The sequence below is a fragment of the Pleurodeles waltl genome, chromosome 6, assembly GCF_031143425.1.
Source record: "Pleurodeles waltl isolate 20211129_DDA chromosome 6, aPleWal1.hap1.20221129, whole genome shotgun sequence".
Taxonomy (NCBI): Eukaryota; Metazoa; Chordata; class Amphibia; order Caudata; family Salamandridae; genus Pleurodeles; species Pleurodeles waltl.
Window position 1 is genome coordinate 976,298,813 of NC_090445.1, and position 21,400 is coordinate 976,320,212.

The 21,400-nt window shown below is 44.7% G+C and overlaps 1 protein-coding gene across 4 annotated transcripts in view; it reads left to right on the top strand.

Annotated features, from left to right (window-relative positions):
* The window catches only part of PLCE1 (phospholipase C epsilon 1), an 848,028-nt gene that overhangs the window by 749,652 nt on the left and 76,976 nt on the right, over nucleotides 1-21,400 (top strand). The gene's annotated exons all lie outside the window — the stretch shown is intronic.

Here is a 21,400-nt window from a genome sequence, read left to right on the forward strand (position 1 = left end):
AGAGGTCTCCAGGGTGGCATAAGACATGCTGCAGCCCTTAGAAACCTTCCTTGGCATCAGGGCCCTTGGTACTAGAAGTACCAGTTACAAGGGACTTATCTGGATGCCAGGGTCTGCCAATTGTGGATACAAAAGTACAGGTTAGGGAAAGAACACTGGTGCTGGGGCCTGGTTAGCAGGCCTCAGCACACTTTCCATTGGAAACATAGCATCAGCAAAGGCAAAAAGTCAGGGGGCAACCATGCCAAGGAGGCATTTCCTTACAACATATAATCTGAAAAAAATATTTATCCACATAGGCATATGCAGTTCATAGTTGTTTGAAAAAGGTGGTTATGAAGGAAAGAGCCAACTCTTGAGTAGTTTTCTGAAGACAAGAAAGTTATCTGTGGCTCTTATAGTTGGGGGTAATGAATTCCATAGTTTGGCTGCTTGGACGGAGATGGATGTACCACCTATAGTCTTTTTCTTGTATGGTGGTGTTCTAAGGCGGGGTGCCAATCTTGAGCGGAGGGTTCTTTGTTGGATGTATTTGGTAATTTTCTTTCTGATAAAAAGCAGTCCTGTTCCATGTATAGCTTTGTGGGTGATACAAAGCAGTTCCTTCCTTTCTTTTTTAACCCTTCGACTTGGGCCTAGAGCTTGGGTACGAATTTCATAATTCTTCCTATTAATCCTAAAAGTTTTCCCTGTTCAAGGGAAGGAACAATGCCCCCCATCAAATCGACCGGTTTCAAGCCAGGACTGCAGGAAGGAAATCTTAATCACTGACTTGTGTGAGGTATTTCTGTGATCTTTGGACTCCCTGCATGACTATTAAATTGTGTGACAAGTGTGCCTTAATGCACTCATATGAAATAAGACTAGGAGGCAAAACTTTGTGGTGCCACACATAGAAGATATCACATCAAAACACTTATCCTGGTCTAGCACTCAAAGCTTCTCCAATGAAAAATCCACTTTTCTGTTAAAGTGTTCCAGTAAGTCCACGTTGAAGTCTTAACAAAAGCAGAAGACATTCAAGCTAAGCAAGACTCACCCCCATCCGCCACTTAAAGTCTAGGAGGAAGGTGAAAGGGCAGTCTTCCAAAGTCTCCTGAATCTTGATTGATCCTGCAGTTGGTTCTCATACTATTGGATTTCACTGTGCCATTGACAACCTGCAGCAAATCTTAGTCTTCAAAGAGTCACTACTGCAGGTTTTTGATGTGATTCTAGCTCCCTCTGTTGCAGCTTTGGGCCCCACGGAGCCACAGGGGAGAGAGTCTCCAGTCAGACTTCCTCTGGTGAGTCTGCGCCGATGCTGCCTGGCCACGCATGCCTTTACCAACACTGACACTGACTTAAACGTGAGGTCCACACCAGTTCATTCTGTTCTGGTGCCAACACTGACTCCATTGTCATGAATCAAGGATCCAATCCAGGCATGATCTCTGATCTATGCCATTATCAGCCCGATCCAGGACTATATTCTCTGAAATTACAAAAACGTAGGCAGTGGTTTCACAGCCAGATTCCATTCCAATATCTCTGCCTTGTCACTAGTACAAGCAGAGGTTTCATGCTATTCAGACCCAATTCAGGAATCATAATCACCCAGTATCGCTTAAGACACTGATGATGATGAGGGAGTGGACCGGTAAGACATAGCCCCCTGGCCTCGCCCCCTCCCTCTCCAGTTATGCTGCCAGTACAATGTATGGAGACTTACAAAACACTGTGACCTTGACATGGGCCACCCCCTGGTCACCAGGATTTCCCAACTAAGGACCTTACACTGGAGATTGTTCAAACTTCAACAAATAAGGTTATTCTAAATTCCTTTCCGACTAATACTCGGAAATAGAATGTTTTTTTCGGTCAGACTACTACTTAGATATATTAACACAGTTTGACTTCGGGGGTGGTACACCCATGCTCTTTGTGACATGGCCAACGACGTCTTTCTGGTCGCCCTGGAGGACCATGAGCACCTAACCAGCCCAGAATATATAGGATGGTCAGGATACAGCCATGTACTTGCTCCATGCTGGCTGAAAACTACAGATTGCATCAGCAGAACTATAGGCACCAGTGTTATGCTCAGAAGCACACCTAGAAGCCGTCAACCCAGTTCTCTGGAGAAGTCAAGTGTCCTTTATTGACATGTACTTTGAGTGCTCCAGGCTTCTTGGAGAACAGTCTCATTCCGGGCTTGAAAGATTAAAAGATAATCATGCAAGAGCATGATCTTCCGGAACTGTAAGGACCAGTTACACCAGTACTGAAAGTTCAGATGCTATTCCAGAGGGCTGTACCACAGCACCCAACCGAATACTTTCAAAGCCCCAGATGTGAATCCAGAAGAAACTATTCAGTCCAGTAGCAACAGCAAACATCTAATTCATCTTCCCTGGCTGCAGCTGGTTGGAAGCAGGATACCGCATTTGCTCAGAAATTGCAAAGCAGAGACACATGAAACTGAGAAAATGTACTAATAAATAACTTCTGTTTTATTGGTTTGACTTAACCTTCTTGATATCATCTCTGGCGAACTTGACCACTGTTGACCCAATGAAAACTTTAGTAAAGACATTGGAATCTGCCACCCGACGAAGAACATCAGCACCACATGAGGTTCTTTAATTTTGTCCATTGAAAGGATAAACCCATATTCAAGATAAAAAGTTTTTAAGTTGTGTTAGAAAATGCAGCTGAATTTTACAACACTCATTTGTGTCTATTTGTAACTTGATTTGGGGCCTAAAGATCATTCACTCGAACCACTAGTTTCTGTAGAACTACCTAATAATTCACAGCAAAGCAAAGACGGCGAGGAGAACATAGAATCAAGGTACACCAACGGATGTATTAAAGACACCTCTAACCTAATACACTCCCTGGATGATACCTCCCCCGTGGCCAAACGACCAAGGAAACCAGAGGCGGGGCTGGAGGATAAGATTTCTAAGAAACCCCCAGCGAAAGGCCCAATTGTCACCCCAGCCACAAAACTACCTAAGAAACCAACTAGGAAGAAACCTATAAATAATGTAGGAGATACGACTAGATCACTCCTTATAAACCTTAACGACCTAGTAAACACCCTGAAATCATCAATAGGACTCACTCTTGATTCCATGCTGGAGCGCTTAAAGGGAGTGGAAAATAAACTTGAGGCAGGACTTGGTCTAATAGAGGCCATACAACGAACAGATACACATCACGCACTAAAGGATCCTAATACATCACTTCCAAACCAAGCGCAGGGATCAAATACCCAATCCTTCTTGCAAAATAGGGTAAATGGTACCCACTTGAACGTAGATCCCCTAAGAAATACGTCGACGCAGCCGCAAGTATCCAATTCGAATTCGAATCCAACCCTTAGGTCCGTATTCTCCACCGCTACAGTTCAAGCTTCCCTGCCCGACCAACCAGACTTAAAACCTAGACTAGTCAAGAGAATAGACAACAGCACACCGAGGATAATGACCTCTCACCCTCACGTAGACCCAGGGAGGAACACACATAGCAGAACTGAACCCCCAAACATATGTTACCGCCCAAGTGATCTACTACATCTCCCTCCAGAGGCTACCCCCTATGTAGCAATTCTGGCCAATGTTCCTTGCCTAAATGACCAACAGACAGAATCTTGGACAGCTCTGAGAAATAAGGCCCTCAATTGGATAAGTGTCCGTACGGGCCCAGAAATGGCAGGGCCTCTCTTTGAAAACATAAAAATGGTCAGGAGAATCAAATGGATAGGTAACAATAAGAAAGTATTGGAAGGCGATTGTGTGGTACTCTCATTCGGGTCACCAAATTTAGTGGACAAAATTATCCGTAATCTAGGGGCTAAACAGGTCACTTCTCAAGGAATCTCACTACTACCCCTAGGTTTCTTCTACCAAAAACCAGAGGGACACAACTTCACAGGCCTACAACTAGCAAGAATGCCCTCTAACACATTAGATTTCCCAACGGGGCGCAACAGATTCCACCCCCTTAGGACTCTAGAAGATATCGATTGACTCAGTATGAACCAGAAAGCTCCAGACGAATTACCCCAGATAGAACATAAACCAGGACGGACACCAAGCAAAGAACTTACATCCCATACAACAGACTCCATAGTAAACACGCTCCATAGCCACTCAATACAAAATAGTGCCCCCAGATATTTACCCCAGTCACCAGGTGACATCGTACCTCTGGGTACACCAGTGGACCAGCAAGACATCCCCAAACAGAAAGCAGAGATTGCCCTACTATTCTGGAACATCGCAGGTTTAAATAACAAAATAGACAATGAGGCTTGGGTGAACTTTATAGAAAAACATTCATGTATATGTCTCCAAGAGACTTGGATGACGAGCCCCCTTCACATTAATGGTTATAAAACATTTCACTCCTCAGCTGCCCCGTCTAGGCATGGCAGACCAAAAGGGGGCCTATGCACATATATCTCTAACAAGGTACGACTACTAAATTTAGAAATGAAATTTACGAGTCTATATTACCAAATGATAGAGGGCAACTTGGACAATAAGACTCACCTAGTCCTCATTAATTTCTATAATAATGCACCCTCAGGAGAGTTTGCTAATACCTTACTGGAGATGGGTAATGACCTTAAAAAAATTGCTAATACTAATAACAGTCGTGAGATCCTCATGATCTGGGGAGGTGACTTTAACGTCCACCCCTGCAAAGAAACCTCAGATAAGGTATGTGGCTGGGACCCTGAGGGCATTGGTACAACTCTCCACTTTGCTCATAACACCCAAGGAGACGCACTTAATTTACTGACACAAACTCATAATTTATCCTTTGCAAATGAATTACACACTGCTGAACCAAAGTTCTATCCAACTTACAATGGAAGGGGAGCAAATACTGTGATCGATTACATTTTAATGTCAACCCACTTCTCACACTACCTTAAGAAATATACCTTGCATGACATCGCAATCAGTGACCACTACCCCCAGAGCCTCAATCTTCTAATAACCTCCGTAACAGCTGACAGAGACGACAAGATCAGCCTGTTAGACGATACTGAGTTAATGTCGTGTAACGGATACTCCCTTAAATGGTCACAGATCGACCCTGACTTCTTCCTCAAGCAGCTATTAAGTAACTCGAAGCATGCTTTTGCAGTTTGTCTAAGTGAGAACACAGATCCAGGACGATGTGTGAACGCTTTTATATCGATCCTGCAATCTATAAAGAAAGCCCTTACTACTAGAAGGGGTAACCTGGGAAAAAAAAGGGCTACTGGATGGTTTGATTATAACTGCTCACAAGCACATAGGAAACTGAAAAAGGTGCTAAAAGCCCCAATAAGATCGCTAACAGAGATACGAAAGTGCAGACAAGAATATAAAGCAGCAATGAAGGGAAGGAAATTGTCTTTGAAAAGAACCCTGTGGGAAACTCTACATACAGCTAGCCGTACAAAAGATAATATTCTTTTCTGGAAAACAATCAACTCACCTATGCTCGGGGACAGAGATTCCCGCAGAATGGAAATAGCGATCTCCGAAGAAGTCTGGATCGCACACTTTTCCAAAACATATGCCCGAGTCAGCAAGGAGAACCCTACATTACACGAACACGAGCAAGCCCCACAGCAATGCACTCGCCTGTTAATAACCCCTCAATTCAGCCTTAAGGAGATAGAGGAAGCCATATCTCTAAGTAAACCAGGAAAAGCCCCGGGCCCCGATGGCGTCCCGATAGATGTATACAAGGCCAATATCCACCTATGGGGCCCCCTATTAACGCAGTCATTGAGGGCCATCTGCACACAAGGTCCCCCACCATCTTGGCGAGATTCCAATATAATTCCTATATATAAAAAAGGAGACCGTCTTAACCCAGCCTGCTACAGACCTATCTCCCTGCTGGACTCAACAGCCAAACTAGCAGGGAGAATCATCCTGAACAGATTGCAAATTTGGGCAGAGGACAAGAGAGTCTTGTCTCCTGTCCAATACGGATTCAGGAAAGGCATTGGGACAGTGGAACAAAGCCTGAACCTAAGTATCATTATAGGAAAGTATACTAAGATCAGAGAAGGCAACTTGCACCTGGCATTCATTGACTTATCCTCAGCATTTGACTGCGTACTACATGACAAGTTATGGGACATCTTAACCAGCATGGGGGTAGATCCAGCAATAATCCAGTTTATACGAGACATGTATTCAGGGTGCAGAGCAAGAGTGAGGTACGGCCTAAAGGGGGAGAGCACCCGCCCTTTTGGCATATTTAGAGGCGTGCGCCAGGGCTGCGTCCTCGCCCCGTTCCTGTTCTCGTTGTATATAAACAACTTAGAAAATGTGCTGGTTAGTAATTGTAAAGATCTACCCCAAATAGGCAACCGTCCTGTCCCGGTCTTACTTTATGCAGATGACGCAGTTTTAATGGCCAGGACCCCGTTAGCCTTACAAAAACTACTAAATACTTGTATTACATTTATGTCACAATTGGGTCTTACTGTCAATTATTCAAAAACATTCATCATGAATTGTGGTGGGAAACGCGGCAAACCCTACAATATTACAACCGCGGAAGGGAGAGTAGAAACCGCAAGCACCTTTTCCTACCTGGGCATAATGTTCGACAATCAGGGCTCCTGGGTTAACTGTAGGAAGATAAAAAAATCCCAGCATATTAAAACAACGATGGCCTTAAGGTTTTTCTCTAAAAGAATAGGGGGGATTACCCCGCCAAACATGATAAAAATTTACAAAGCTAAGTGCATCCCAGCAGTCACGTATGGGTCCGGTATCTGGGGATACACAGACTGTAATCTGCTACAGACGGCTGAAAACGACTTTTTAAGATATATATTGATGGTACCAAAAGGCACATCATCATACATAATTCATTCAGAACTAGGATCCCCCTTTATCACCGACCTGATAAAGATCCAACCCTTACTGCTATGGCACAAAATTTGGACCTCGGAACACACTGAACTAAATAAGGCCATTTTGACCGACTGCATGGAGTCTACATACGCAACAAGGGTGCCATGGCTAAAATTCATCATGACTTTCTTTGAAAACATGGGCAACAAAGCTTATTACACAAATCCAGCTCTCCTGGAAACAATCTCTAGGAAAGACCTGAGTGCTATGGCACTAAAATATCTAGAAGATCTACGATGGGAGGTTGAATCAAAAAAGTCCACCGTCAGTCACAATCAAATAATCTTGTCAACGGAGGCTATTCAGCCTTATCTGATGAACGTGATAAATCCTCGCCATCGTTTTGTGCTCACTAGAATGAGGCTGGATATATTCCATCGTTTGGTGACCTTCCCAACCATGAATGATTGGAGCACCACCCTGAAGGCCTGCCCATGCGACGCAAAGGCACAACAAACCACATTCCATGTGGTTTTATTTTGCAAATTCTACGCTAAGCAAAGAAAGCGTCTAGTAGCCCCTCTCCTAAGGCTAATCAATCTCCCTCAGTGCCGCACCGCGTACACTTGCCTTCAGGTATTATCATCTATCGAGATGTGCAGAACCTTGGCCAATTTTTTATGCTCTGTATTAAGCACAAGAAAGTGCATGGGGACTACCAACATAACTTGAACTATTTTAGATTATTTATTATTTTTTAATCTCTAAGATTTTAGCTTATTTTATTGTATTTTATTTATTGTTTATCAAAATGTAAATTATTGTTACTTTTATGACTTGTTGAAAGTCGAATAAAGTCCTTGTACTACAAACTTGATTTCTCTTAAAGCACAAGTATGCAATAAACACCTTTCAGGAATTTTCCAGTCGTAATGTTCAATACAGATGGGAAAAATAAAGAACAGACCCAAGTTACATTTTACATCAACAATCAGAAGTCCTTTTGTCGAGTGCTGGTCCACAATGTACCTCACTCTTCTGTGGTTCCACAGAGATTCATGACGAGGACAGTGGGTGACAGCAGCCGAAGAGACACTATAGATTTGAACCTCTGCCTGGCAGTGCAGGTCAGAGATGGACTGGGGGGATGCTGTGTTTATTTCCTTCTACAGTTAATTAAGTAGTAGGGACAGTAGTGTGTGAGAGAGGACAAGAAAGCTGAATTGCACTACTTACCCACAACCATTGCTGGGAGCAAGACAGGATAATCCTGAGAAGAGAGTTCAAGTAGGCTGCCATGTTATGGTTTAGTAACACACTGACATTTCCTCGAAGGCGCTAGATACCAGATGCATTCTGGCAGGAATAGGATGAAGGATTCCAATATGCATAACAAAATGCTCAAGATCTACAACAACTTCAAACCCAACCTTCCAAAGACATCAAACAGTTACCACCCACTATCGTCACAACACACCTACTCATGAAATGGAACCCTCTCACGATGGAAGACCCTGACAAAATCATGAAAACCATCCACTCTCAAGCTTCCATCAACCCTTGCTCACACCACAACTAAAACCTAGTAAGAACCTTCCTCACGTCATCAACACATCTATCCACATTGGCACCTTACCTGCCAAAGAAATATGACGTGGTAAAAGCCCTCCTGAAGAAACCATCAGCTGACCCAGAAGAACTCAGCAACTACAGACCCATCTCTCATGCCTTTCCCAACGAAGGTCATGGAGAAAGCAATCAATATGCAACTTTTCACCTACCTTCTAGACATTACTCAGCTGGGATTCTGCAGCAACCACAGCATATAAACTACCCTCATAGCAGCTCTGATGGCGTCAAGACCTTCATAGACAAGAGACTAAATTGCCACCACCCTCATCCTCTTTGACCTCTCAGCTGCATTCAACACAGTATCTCAAGATTCCGTGACTCCAGAATCCAAGGCCACACTGATCACCCTCCCCCCATACACCTCTGAACCCAAGCAGCTCACCTGTGAAGTCCCATAGGGATCTTCCCTCAGCCCGAACCTCTTCAGCGTCTACATGATTGCCTTCGCACAATATCATCAGAGCCCAAAAGATCAACATGGTCTCCTACACTGACGACACCCAGCTTACCCTCTCCCTCACAGACAAAAACAACATTACCAGGGCTAATTTCACAACCTGTATGTTCAACATGGTCCATTGAATGAAGAAGTACCTGAAACTCAACATAGGCAGAAATTCTGATATTCAGAAACAGCTCCCCATTGGACCTCTCCTGGTGGCCAATAGAACTAGGACCCATACCCACACCTACAGACGATGCAAGAAACCTCTGAAGCATCCTTGGCAACAATCTTGAAATGACCAAGGAGGTGAATCTCGTCCCCTCATCCTCTTTCATCATACTAAAAATGCACTACAAGATCTTCAAGTGACACCTTACTCATCCAAGCCCTCATAACCAGCAGACTGGACTACAGAAACGCACTCTACGCCGGCTTCTCTAACCAGTTCAATCAAAGGCTTTAAACAATGCAGAACACTGCTGCTAGCCTCTTCCTGGACATCCCCCACAGTGCTCACATTACCCCTCACCTCAGAGCTCCACTGGCTAATCATACAGAAAAAATGGCATTTCAAGCTACTCACCCACACCTACAATGCCCCAAACAACAATGGACCTCCATACCTCAACAACCATCCTTACTTCTACCAGCCTTCCAGACCACTACGTTCAGCATCTCTCCTGTGAATGAGTTTGCCCCATCCACAAAAAATGTTCTGGTGGATGGTCTTTCTCCTATATTGCTGCTAATTTGTAGAACGACCTCCTGTATCACATACGGACATTCCCATCCCTTCGACTTTTGGTGGAAGCTAAAGACCTGGGTGTTTGACTAGGAGTTCCATAAGGCCTACTCACCGGCTTAGTGCCTGGATAGCCTCACAGGTGATTAGTTATGCTCTACAATCAAAATAACATAACATTCCCACCCCTACCTCTCCTGCCACAAGTTCTTAGTAAGATGACGGCAGACACAGTAAAAGTCATTGTTATTGCCTCACACTTGGACAGGCAAGTGGTACCCAGAGTTCTAAGTCCGAGCATTTGTCCTCTGATCAGGCTTCCCCTTTGTGTGGTCCTCTTGTCTTAGCAACATGGCAGACACCCTTATTAGAGTCTCTGCAACCCACACCTAATATGTGGAGTTTGAGCAATGGTCTGTACCCAGTGCTGGGACAGATTTGTTGCCTGTTGTGGTGTCTGAAACACTGTTTACAAGCTAAACTTTCTGATGTTCTTTTGTTTATTATTTCATTATCCCAGCAAGGCTTTAAAGTGAGCATTGTGAAAAAGTATTTGTTGGGCCTTTTGATGCTTTTTCTGTTTACCTGACCATCCCTCTTTGTTTAAGTCACCTGTTGTCATGCGTTTTATAAAAAGTTTGGCTCACTTGTTTCCCCCAAAACATTTGTTTTGCCCCAATGAGATCTGAACTTGGTGTTGACAACTCTCATGGTCATGCCTTTCAATCATAGGCAAAGCTGTTCCTTAGGGCTTTTGCCATTTTAAACCTTCTTCCTCGTTGTGATTACATCAATGCACTGCATTAATGAATGGGTGGTGATTTCAGTGCAACAGGCTTTCAGAACCTTCTTAACAGACTGATTGGTGCTGAATACCTAACCTTATCTTCCAACAAAAGATGGTAACCCCATTCCACGCTGGCCCCTTGATCATTCTGACAGTGTTTTTTCCCATGCCTCTCTCCTCGAAAGAGAGACACTATAACCTCAACCCTAAAGTGGTGCTGAGCTTTTTCATCAAGCGCACAAAGCACCGTTGTGTGAATAATCATCTCTTTGTGGTATTTTCTGGCGCAAAGAATTGCAAGATGATGCAGAGAGAACTCGGTCAAGGTGGGTAGTACATGTATCAAAATCTGCAGCTCTCTGGCAAAGAAGCAGTCTTGCCAGTCGGGTCTGATGGGGAAAACTTTGCTCAATTTTGCAAGACTTTTTGGTCTGAGTCCACTCCTTAGACCCCTTACCTTTGGGAGGTACCCTTGTGGTATCTATTCCAAAGGTGAGGAATCTGCAGTTAGAAGTATGTATCAGAAGTATTTATTTTTGATAATACTCTTTCTAGTGAATACTCACTAACTAGAGATTCCTCACTACTCTCCCACCTCCCCTGTTGTGTGGAGTGGCCTCTTAACCGTCTGAAAACGTCCTAAGTTAGGAATCAATACACTCTCTCAGACAACTTGTTGTACGTGCTGCTTCTGAGGACGTGGGAGCAGAATGATGCAAGTAACTGACATCATTGCGCATGGTGACAGGCCATTCTCTGCCTGAGAAGTCAGAAAGACGTCAGGGTACCTCTCGGTCTCGCTCTCGTTCCCACGCCGAGGACACAATTGTGCAACTGATCCTAATACACCCATCTGGGGCCATTGGCAACATCACCACTGAGTGAGACATTGAGAGAAGCCATATTGTGAATAGTTGGCTCTCTTCCAGTTCTGTCTGGTGCGTCTTTGAACCCCAAGGATCATGGAGGCTCCCAGCCAGGTAATCAGTAGGGGGGGTCACATTTTGTGCCACGTGTGCCTTCTGAACCCATCATCGGTTCTGCTCCGATGTCTGAACTGACTGCCAGTCTGACACCAAAATTCACTCCAATCCCCTAGGCAGTGACGTAGTTCCCGATGGCACTGGAGGAAGATCCAATCCCAATAGTCCTGACTGACTAAAAAACAGATTCTTCTTGGCCCTGACCAAAGTTGTGTTCCAAAATTGTACTGACGCACCTGGTCCTAGTTCAGTCTGACTCAGACAGAACCATGCCTCTTCCTCTCTGTCACAGTCCAACAAATGTTTGAATCTGACTCTGATCAGAGCTTTTGGCGATAATAATGGGCATGATGGAAGTTATTTTCCCCCACACTATGATGATGGCAATTTATACTTGGGCTTGCAGGAGGCAGTAGGTTGGACATTCTCTGGAAACTGGGTTGTGTTCTCCTACTGTGTCATCAGTGAAAGAGAGTACCTCCTTTGCTGTGGTGGTCTTAGACTTACAGCTGTCAACTTTGGAGGTTAAATCTAATGTGTTGATAGAAGTTCTACACATTGGATAGACTGCCTATGAGCCTCTACTACCGTTCAGTGAGGGCCTGACTGACTCCTTAACAGGCATCTGGTCTAAGCCTTGTTCCTGTCCAACATTGACAACCCTGGCCTTTTGACAGGGCACATTATGCCAGAAAGGCTGGTGGGTCAGGCTTCCACCTACAGGACGAACCTCAGTTAATTCCCTATCACTCCCTAGAAGAGAGAGAGTCGAAAAGAATCAAAGGTTTTGGTAAACTGATATTTTCCTTGATCAGCCTTGTCCTCCACTCTGTCAATGCCATCTATTTGCTGGGGAGGTATTCCCATTTTTTATGTAGCATGATTAGTGAGATCTTGTTGGCAGTCCTTGAGGAATTTAGAGCCAGTCTAGCTCAAATCATCCAGGATGGTCAGGATGCAGCCAAATTCATTACCCCTCCTGGACCTGACTCTTCGAACTGTTGTGGTAGAGCACGTGGTGCTGTGGCATCATGCATGGATTAGATCCACTGGAGTCGCTGGAGACGTGTGATCTTTATTCATGGATATACCTTTTCACTGGTCTCACCTGTTTAGCAAGAAGGCTGATTCTGCCCTGGAATTCTTTAAAGAGAGCCAGGCCTAAACATATTCTTTGGGCCTTTCTACTCCTGCTAGGCAATTTCCTCAGCAGGTTTATCCTTTTGGAGCTAATCAAGAGGTTTAGTGTACTGGCAGTGCCAAGGCCCAGTAGCCTCACAACAAGCATCCCATTCTATTTAGGGTCAGGATCAACCAAACAAAGTCCAGGCCACATGGGGCAACTAACTTCCCAACACCCTGACCCTACAGCAGCAGCCTCTAAACCGCTTTAGAATGTCCTTAGTGTCACACGACCACCCTGTAGGAGACATTTACCCCAACGGTGGCAAAATATTACATCTGACAGATGGGTTCTTCAGATTGTTCAATTGGGCTATGTCCTGCCATTCCTTATGCAAGCATCAGAGTGGCTTTTAGAGGAGCCCATGCCCATCCTTCTCAAGGGGTACCGGCTGTTTTGCCCAAAGTAGCCAATAGACAGTGTTCCTGCCCCAGAAATAGGGAATGGCTGTTACTGCCACTATTTCATCATACCAAAGAAGGGCAGGAGCCTTTGTACTATTTTCGATCTCCAAACTCCTGAACACCTGCGTGGAGAAGGACAAATTCAAGATGCTTATGTTGGCCTAGGTTTTGTCTGCCCTGGATCCAGCTAACTGAATGGTGGCTTTGGACCTTCAGAACGCCTGCCTTGTTGTCCCACAGATGCTACTTGTGGTTGAGGGGGGTCAGTAGCATTTACAATTTGCTGTGCTCCGTTTTGGCCTCCTCAGCTCCCATCGGGTGTTCACGAAAGTGATGGTGATGGTCGCAGCATACCTTCTGACCTTGGGAATACCAGTTTTTTCCTACTGTGATCACTAGCTGTTGAAGGCAAGCTCAACAGTCAGTTGTAGACCACATCCAGACACCAGTGAACCTCCTAATAGTGTTGGGGTTCAATAGCACCATGTCAAAATCACCCTTGAACCCTTCGCAGGGGTGGGCTCCCTTTCATTCAAGCGATTCTGAATATGGTGCAGTTTTAGGCCTTCTTTCCATCATAAGACCTGAACGTTCGGGATGTGATCCAAATGTTTCAGCCTCAGTCCAGGCTGTCAGTCAGGGTGGTTCTGAGGCTTCTTGACCTCCTGCATCTTTCTTGTAGACTATGCCAGGTTGCTTATGCAAGCTCTGCAATAGAACCTGATGCTTCTGTGGGTCCAGACCCAGGGGACCACGTTCCATCCATGTTTTATTTAAAACTGCAAAAGACCTGCAGTGGTGGCTGCTCGGCCACAATTGGACCAGCAGCAGACTCCTCTCCCTGCCCCTTTCAGAACTGACAGTGACGACTGATACTTTGTTGCTTAAATGGTGAGGTCATCTGGGGAGGTGGAGGTTCAGGACTCTGGTCTCCGGTGGCGACCCATCTCTACAGCAACCTATAGGTGTTGTGGGCCATTCTCCTGGTGCTGAAGCCTTCCTACGTTCATCAAAGGGAGACTGTCTCAGGGTCTCACAGGCAACTTCTCCATCATTTGGTACTGCATCAAGCAGGGTGGGATGGGTTCCTGGGTCCTCTGCCTCTGGAGCTGACTGGAGCACCAGGGCATTTCCTTGGTTGTGAACCACCCTGTAGTTTCTTTTAACACTAGGCGGGTGATCTGAGGCAAGGGCACAAGGTGGATAATTATTGGCGGTTACATCCTGAGGTGGCACAGGGCATCTTCCAGCAATATGAGTACCCTGCCTAGAACTGTTTGACACTGTCAAACACACAGTGTCAAAACGTTTGATTGCTGGAGTTTCCTTTCCAGATACAGTTGTGCAGGGACTTCTGTACACCTTTCATCACTGACTCTCCTCCCTGAGTTCAGAAGAAAATCAAGAATGGTCGGGCTCAAGTCATCCTAGTGGCTCCAGATTGGGCAAGGACCCCGAACGTCTGAGCGTGAGCATCTATCCTCTGATCAGGCTACTGCTTTAGGAGGATCTTCTGTTGCAAGTAGCTGTGCAGAGTCCTGCACCTGAACCTGCACAATTTGCTCCTCCATGCTTGGAGATTGAAATGCAGAATTTACCTTTGTCCCAAAGTTGAGAATGTCATCCGGGCAGCCAAGTTTATCTACACCGAGCACTGGGACAAGTTTGTGGCCTGGTGTGGCATCTGCAAAACTGACCCATTACAGGCCACACCGTAAAGTGTTGTCGTTTTTGTTTTATCTCTAGCCCCGTAAGGACTTGGAGTGGGCACCACAAAAGGTTATTTGTTTACCCTTTTGGCCTTTTTGTATTTGCCAGACTGACACCCTAGTTCAAATCATCCTTTTATGATGAGTTTTATAAAATGTTTGACACAAATGTTTACCTGAAGCCCTTTGTGATGCCAGTGGGATATCAACATATTCCTCACATTGATCATGTGTACTGTCATGGAACCAATGCACAGCTGTCAACTATGTCTCCTGACACTGAATATTCCATGAGTGAACTCCAAGCTCTCTCTGTGTAGCTGCCTCACACCACCTTTTATCCAGATAAAGTAGTGTTGAGGAACAATGGCAGGGCAGCCTTTTTTGCCAAAGGTTGTGACTCCTTTTCACCTTGGGCAATCCATCACTCTCCCAGCATTCTTTGCTATGCTCCACCCCTTTAAAGAGAAGGAAAGACTCCAACAGCTGCATCCTAAGAGAGCCTTTAGCTGTTAATAGTTGCACCAGAGACTATTGGGTGGACAATCAGATTTTTGTGAGGTACTCTGGAGCAAATTAAGTTGAGGCAGTGCAGAAAAGAACTTTGTCAAGGTGGGCAATCCTCTGCATCTGCTATGCATTGATCAAGAACCAGCATCCAGAACCACTGAGGTTCAGTTCCCCAGACATAACCTGGAATCATTTGTGAACTGTGTAGGTTTGAGCTGTTTCAGATATGCAGCTCCTGTGTCTCACATCTGTAAATGGCAGATTTCTAGATATTAGCAAATAGGGCTGAGTTATGAAAGAAATATAATGCCTGGTTTAGTCATCAAGTAAGCGGTCTTTATGTTCACTGTTGTGATTTTGGTATTATTTTACTACACATACTATGCAGACATATGATGAAAGTCTAGGGTTTAGAAGTCTGTATGCTGACCTGGGAGATGGGAGAGGGCATCCCACACTATGTTTGCAAGGGCTAAATGTAGGTCCCAATATGAGCGTTCTTTCTGGTAGGGTGTGAGGGTTGTGTCATTAAGCACCTTTCTATTGTCCATGCTCCCTTTATCAGGTATGACTCCAAAGACCTTTGGCACACATGACAATTAATGTCGTCACTTTTATGTATGGCTTTTTGAGGTGAGTGCCATTTGCTCGGTTTTTGGTTGGTATTTTAGGATTATGTACAACTTTGCTTCAATTCTCCTGGTTTCTTTTTAACTACTGAACCACAATCTGTTTGCTTGTCTCTGTCTTTTTATGACATGTCCCATGAAAAAATATTTTTGTAATGCAAAAGCAACAAATCAGATGGTTGTTACCAGTCACATACTTGTTTCACAGTTAAAGGGAAACATTCCTTTAAAGTTGCCCACTAACAACAGATTGCTTGCCTAGTTTGCTTGGTACTCTGTCCTTTGTGCATTTAGTAGCATGTGTCACATACATCCCAGTTCTGAATCATTAGATAAATCTTGTTTACCGATTCAGTTACATATCGATACTTTGTTTAATGTCCCTTGAGTACTGAATATCTGACTTCTGCTTAAGTGCATCCACTATTGCACTTCACTCCCAGGACAACTGCATGAATTCATACATTGGCAGGTGAAGTTTCCAAGAAATATCTGCTCAAGCCTTTAAATAGCTGTCATATTTCTACTCACTCAAACAATACGTCTGACTTTATCACTTCTCCTAGACAAGATTACAAACCAGACCTCCTAATATTAGGCATTCCAGTTCCATCTGGAGTACTGATTATTTATGTCCGCTGAGAACATCTTTCTACAGCCTTCCTGCTCTTCTCCACATTCTACTGCTGAACACCCAAAACAACTATTATATTTCTGCCTTGGGGCCAGCAACCTTTGAACATCTTTCACTTCTAAAGCTCTTTAAGTGTTGTTATATGGTATAATTCATAACGTCTCTGTTTGGCAAGCAACTACCCAGAGTCACAGACTGTATGGCATACAGAAGTGGCTTTTATGTGATGCTGACCACACTGTCAATGAAACAGATATCACCGGGCCAGGACCAAATGGCTCTAACTAGAGCAGAGTCATTACCAACTGTGCAAGGTCTTCTAATTGGTGCAGGGTACATTTTCAAAGAACTTAAAATCTGCTGGGTGACTGAATCTTTCTGGATACTCCTTGTTCCTTCTTCTGGATATGTTTATATGCATAGACCTCACCTCTTGATTCCTTGCTACCTGAATTTCCTCTCAATGCCAGACTATATCCAGAAAATTTAAATGACTACCAAATGACTACCCTGCCCATTTTAGGTAAAAGGCCAGGATTAATCTACTTCCTGTATCAGGGTTGGTTATAGAGCAACCCAGATTAACCGTGAAGAAGTATTGTAGACCAGCACTAGCCAGCCCTGAGTTGGACTAAAGGGCATGTTGAGCTAAACTAATAAAGCTGTTACAGAAGGCAACCTCCGTAGCCCAAGTCTCCTGCAGCAGAACTATATTGACTTGCTCGACCATGTCCAACTAAACCTGAGATTCTATCTTAGCATTAATCCCTGCAACAAATGGTATCCTTGTGTCAGTTCCTTTCTTTCCACACCCCTCAATTCAGATTGGAAGTAGCTGCCTTTGAAACATTTTTCCCAGATATTCTACCTTTTTTGCAGTGTACAAGGATGTCTTCTCCCAAAGTCAGGTTTCAAACCCTGTCTCTCTTGCCTCAGCTAGATGTTGATTTCAGACCACACAAGGTCTGATGTGGTGCTTGAGGCTTAAGTGCAACTCAGTCAAATGATCTGTGCGGCTCATGCACTCCAATGCCATTAGGAAGCTTTAGGCAACACTCTTCATGGTGTGGATATGCGATGACCACTGGTATCAGTACCAATCCTACTCCAGGTCTTGCTCTAGATCCTTGCCTTTGACAGGCAAGTCATGGGAGCAGGGGCTTTTGAGGAGCTGTGCAAAAACAAAGTCCAGAAAACATCATAAAAGGGATTTCTCAGCATCCTGGCATGATTTCCAGTATGGTGGTATGCCCCAGATCAATGACATCGCTACTCGACACCAGGGCTAGTGTTCTTGCAAAAACAAAAACTGAGAGGATGAATATCGCTCCAGTACTGCCTCTGCCCTTGCTCCAACCTCAGGCCTGGTATCACCAGTTGCATTCCTGGAGTTCCCATCACCTAACACAGGTTATGGCATTTACACAGACATGTTGGTCTTTCTTCCACCATGGTGTGGTTCTTCCTCCTTTGCCTTAATGTCTCATTGAATCCTTGAGACTTCTGATTAGACCTCTGTCAGCAGGCCCTCCTTTGGCACCAGTCAACCCCAGATAGCCTCACTCTGGCGTCTCTCAGCTGGGCCCTTCTCACCACTGAAGGTGCCAGTGGTGACTCCACTTGCATCAGCACCATCTTTGATGCCAGCACCAATGTTGGAGCCCTTTCCAAAGACAAAGGTCATCCATATGTGCTCTGGAAAGTAGGTCCACAGACTTGTAGAGGAATCAAGGTATAGTGAATGGGTCAGTACATGTCTTTGCCTAGAGCTGAGTATTTCAACACCCTTGATTGCATTTTCAGCTCAGACCAAATACAAATGGCAGATATCAATGGTCATGACAACAGTGAGGTGGGAAATTTGGTTACTCCTACTGGGATAGCTGCTGGGGCTTATCTGGCTATTCAAAATGCTAGCTGGCTCCATACCTCACCAAATTTGACTTGGTTGGCTTTTCTGGAGTTCAGTTGAAGGAGATTGGCTCTTTCACAATGGTCCTAAAACATGTAGCAGAATTTCTTGAGTTGTCTCTTCCATTGGAAAATAAGGCTAATCTCTTAATGGGGATTTTTCAGCTCGCCTCCTCAGCTTCTGAGCCATTGCTTTCATTTAGGAAGTGACTGATGGAGCCTATGCTTGTTGCACGGAGCAGGCCGTTCTCTGCCGCTTTGATGAACTGTCAGGTTGCCTGTTGCTATCAACCGTTACTGGTAGTTCCCTAATTTCTGTCTGCTCCCCTCTTCTCTGGGAGTCTCGTAGTGCAGGCTTTATCCTGCTTCAAGTGGAATTCTGGTACCTTCCCCACCGCTCATCCAAGCCATGAGTCAAAGTAGATGGAAGCCATGGGGGAAAATGTCTTCTCCTTGTTGAGTCTTGCCCTTCCAATCCAACAATGTGACTAGGTTTTTGGCAAGGTACTTTGATGCACATTAGGAGATGGTGCAGATGGTCAAGTCCGATCTTCCAAACCATATTCAGAACTACTTTACTGAAGTTGTTTGGGATGGGCAGAGTGAGGTGAAGGAATCCTGCGTTCTGGCCGTGACATTGTGGACTGTGTGTCATGGTTGATGGGCTCATTGGTTGCCATCCGTATTCATGACTTCATTCCATGGGCCTTTCTGAAGATGTCCATTTGATGTACATGCCTTTTGATGAATCCTTTTTATTTGGCAAGAAATCTCACTCAGCCCTGGAGCATTTTAAGCAGGGTTAGGCTTCGTCTTGTTTCCTAAGGTTGGCCTCCCTTACCCACCAGTTGCACCGGACCCACCCATTGCACTGGCAGTACCTTAAGTTTCACCGGTATTCCTCTAGCCAAAGCCATTTCTCTGGCAATATAAAGGGTATTATGGATCCAGAAGTTGACTTGGCCACTAACAGCTTTTATCTTCCTCTTCATCTTTGCCCGCAAAAAACGCTTGAGGGAACACATGCGGCCAGTGTGAGAGAGAGTATCATATAATCTGGAGGCATAGCAAGCCATCACCATGGACTGGTTTATCCTCCAAAGCATTGAGAATGGATATGCCCTTCCTTTCCAACAGTTACCTCACACCGATTCCTCCTATCCTCTTTTTTTCTTCAGATGAGCCGCTGACATCCTCTTCCAGAAATTCTTGACCCTTCTGAGCAAAGGGGTGGTCGAGCTGGTTCTAGAGTCTGGGAAAGGTTGTTACTCCTGCCAATTTCTTGTGCTTAAGAAGTTCTCGATTTATGAGTTTTTAATGTGTTTCTCAGCAAGGAGAAATTCTTCCCCTCCTGACAGTCCTTCACCAGTTTGGACCCCTAGCTTTCTGCATCTTGTTGGTCACCCACGTGTGCTGAATCACTCATGCACTTCAGTGGTGCCTCCATTCCTACTGTGTTCAGCATTGGGGTGGACTGTAGGATAGCACCATGATTTCCAGAGAGGCTACAAACAACCGTCATTGGTGGTCAGTGGCAGGAAATCTCACAGGTGGGAGACCCTTCTGCCCTCGACCAGCAATGCCCACATTGTTTATGGATGCTTTAATTCTAGGATGGGTTTAACATCTGGAGGATTTGAAAATCAGCGACTCTAGTCTCCAGCAGAGATGTCATATCAATTTACTGGTGTTTCAGGAGATTCTGATTGCGCCAGTGATTGATTGTGCTGGACTGGCGGAGGAGGGTATGATACTCAGCAGATCTTCCGGGTTTGTCTCTGTATTCCCCTCTTTCACTTTTTCTCAGAGTAGTCCTTCTCTCACAGCCGAAGGGATAAGTTTTACATCCCAATCTCCAGAGCCTCCACCTTTATACTTTGAGATTGAGCGACACAACCTGAATTTGTTTGATTTGGTTTATTAAACAGAGGTGGTGGATGTCATTCTTTTGACACACCACCCCTCCACAAAATCTATCTGTTATTAATGTTTTGTCCCGTTTTGGGTCTTGTTGCGTTGGGCAGGATGTTGAACCCCTGCCCCCCCCCACCGCCCTTAAGGATCAACTGTCAGAAGTGTTGTGCTTTTTGTTCTCTTTATTAGCCTGACAAGTTACAAGGTTTTGCAGTGGGCACTGTGAAGGGTGATCTTTTGTCCCTTTCAGCCTTTTTTGTTAACCTGGCCAGCATTAACCGTTGAAGATTCCAGTTGTCATGAAGGTTCTCAAAAGGTTGACATGTTTCTTCCATTACCGTTCATAAAGCCCCAGTGAGACCTTAGCTTAGTTCTCACTTTTCTTATGGGTTCTCCTTTCAAGTTCATGCATAATTGCCCTTTGGGACTCTTAGCTATTAAGACGCTGTTTCTGACTACTGTCACCTCATCATGATAGTAAGGTCCAGGTTTTGTTTGCTAGTTTTCCAGTCCCTTCTCTTTTTTGGGTCAGCTAATTTGCAGGGTGAATACTTTGTTCCTCCCAAAAGTCATCACTCCGTTCCACATGTGTCAGTCAGTCATCATGTCTTCCTTCTATCCAGACCCACATTCCACCTAGGAGAAGGAGAAACTTTACCATTTTACTCTCTGCATGGCTTTCAGCTTTTACTTGAACAGCACCTAAAAATTTCAAGCAGATAAGCAGCATTTCTTTGGTTATGCTGGTGCCGAAAAGGACAAGGTTGTCCAGAAAAAAACGTTTACCAGATATATTGTTTTGTGCAATATGATCTGTTTTGCACTTGTCAAGAAGGATCTCCATGTAAGTTTCTCAGTTGATTCCAGCAGGGTGAAAGCTGCTTCTTCTGCTTTGTCCATGGAAATCCCTGTACTGGACATTTGCTGGGTTGCAATGTGGGCTTCATTCCACATCTTCACAAGACTATACTCTTGACTCAAAAGTAAGTAGGGATGGCCAAATCTATGCTGGTTTGACGATCTCTTCAGACCAACCACTTGAGGGACCGTTGCT